This window comes from Amia ocellicauda, chromosome 3 (assembly GCF_036373705.1).
Source record: "Amia ocellicauda isolate fAmiCal2 chromosome 3, fAmiCal2.hap1, whole genome shotgun sequence".
Lineage (NCBI taxonomy): Eukaryota > Metazoa > Chordata > Actinopteri > Amiiformes > Amiidae > Amia > Amia ocellicauda.
In genome coordinates this window covers 45,157,657-45,159,542 of record NC_089852.1, presented here as the reverse complement: position 1 = coordinate 45,159,542, position 1,886 = coordinate 45,157,657, and the positions used below count along the sequence as shown (strand labels likewise).

Sequence of the window (1,886 nt, the reverse complement as noted above, 5' to 3'; positions counted from 1 at the left end):
CATAGACTGTACATACAATGCAGTACACCGTACACTTATGTACACATTTTTAATGGCTGAAATGTTTTTTGCAAATACATACTTGGGCATTCCTGTGAAAGATCAATGTCCATTGCACATGTGCCCATATCGTATTCTCGTGTTAATATTAAACTAAAATTAAGGTAATTACTTTTGTAATTACAGATGAGAGGTTGAAGACTGAAACCTGCCCATGAACTCCCCGAATTCAACACTTCCTCTGAATGCTATGTTTGCTCGGCCTCAGTTCTTTTATATCAGTGGCTTATCTAACCTACCAAATGCAAAGTATTACTATATTTTCTTGTGCTTCGTTTATGTGGTAACTATAATAGGTAATTCCTTCATCCTGTTCATTATATACATGGAGCGTAGCCTTCACACCCCTAAGTATGTTGCCGTTTGTAATTTAGCTATAGTTGATGTTTGTAGCAGCACAGCAATTATACCAAAGTTAATTGACACTTTCCTCTTTGATTCTCAGTTCATCAGATATGAAGCTTGCTAGGCCAATATGTGTTTTGTACTTTTCTTCTCCGCCATGCAGTCACTCACTCTTGTTGTACTAGCCTATGACAGGTTTGTTGCTATATGCTTTCCACTGAGATATCACAACATTATCACCAATACTTCGATGGTTTTGATTTTAGCAGTAATGTGGGCTATCACAGCAATAATGGCAATTACAGCCACACTTTTATTTACCAGATTGTCCTTTTGTAGATCTATAGTGATAAACAGCTATTATTGTGATTATGGACCTGCTTTTCATCTGGCCTGTAATGATAATTCTCCAAGTTTCATAATGGGAATATTGGGAACAACAATATCTTTTGTGGTGCCAGTTGCAGTGATTGCGTTATCTTATCTATGTATTATATTTGCATTGTTAAAAATTGCAACACAGGAGGGACGTTTGAAAGCCATGCAAACCTGCACCTCCCACTTAATTTTGGTGGCAATTTTTTATCTTCCAATTTGTGCCACTTGTATTGCCACATTGAGCTCCACCATTCATCCAAATGCCAGTATAATTAATACATCCTTGGCTTGCGTCATTCCACCAATGCTGAACCCTATCATCTATTCTTTAAAAACAGAGGAAATCATGTCAGCAATAAAAAAGCTTTACAAAAAAAGGAACAATAAACAGACAAATAACTTGAGATAATAAGACTTATGTAAGTAGAATGTGATTTAAAAATAAATTAGTGAACATAAAATCACTGGTAATATTAACTGGAAGAGAAAATGAGGATAAACACTGAATGATGTCTATTGGGGAGAAGTAATTCCTAGGCAAAATTTAGAATAATGTGAGAAAATATGTGCAATAACGTGGGCTTTTAAGATGTATGCAGAATGTGGTTTTAAATCAAATTAGTGAAGTTAAAATGTTTTTAGTCTGGTAATACACACTGATAGAGAAAGTGAGGATGAAAACTGAATGAGCTTTATTGGGGTGAATTAATTCCTGAGCAAATGTTGTCATTCATGTACTGAAGACAGGCCCATGGTGTCAGAATGACAGTTTATTTCTTACAGCACTATAATGAGGCTGTGCCAGGTGTGTGACAGTTAATCCACTCCCTGTTGGCTGACTGCTCCAGACTAGAGACCTTAGGGGGTGTTGATGTGTTTGTTTGTTTTTTTCTGCTGTATTTCCATTATTTGGTGTCTTGTCATAGTAATGCCACATTAAATGGAAAAAGAAATGTATAAGTGCAATGCAAAATAAACTTGAAATTATTTATACCTTTTCATTGCTGTATGAAGCAAATTATTTTGTGATGTAGCAAACGCTAGAAGTTTGATCCAACATACTGACAAAATAGGTTTAAGATTGTATTATAAGATTTATTATG

General features: G+C 35.2%; 1 pseudogene; it reads left to right on the top strand.

Moving 5' to 3' along the window:
• The first annotated feature begins 250 nt into the window (after positions 1 to 250).
• On the top strand, positions 251 to 1,192 carry LOC136747173 (olfactory receptor 51F2-like; annotated as a pseudogene).
• The last annotated feature ends 694 nt before the right edge of the window (positions 1,193 to 1,886 follow it).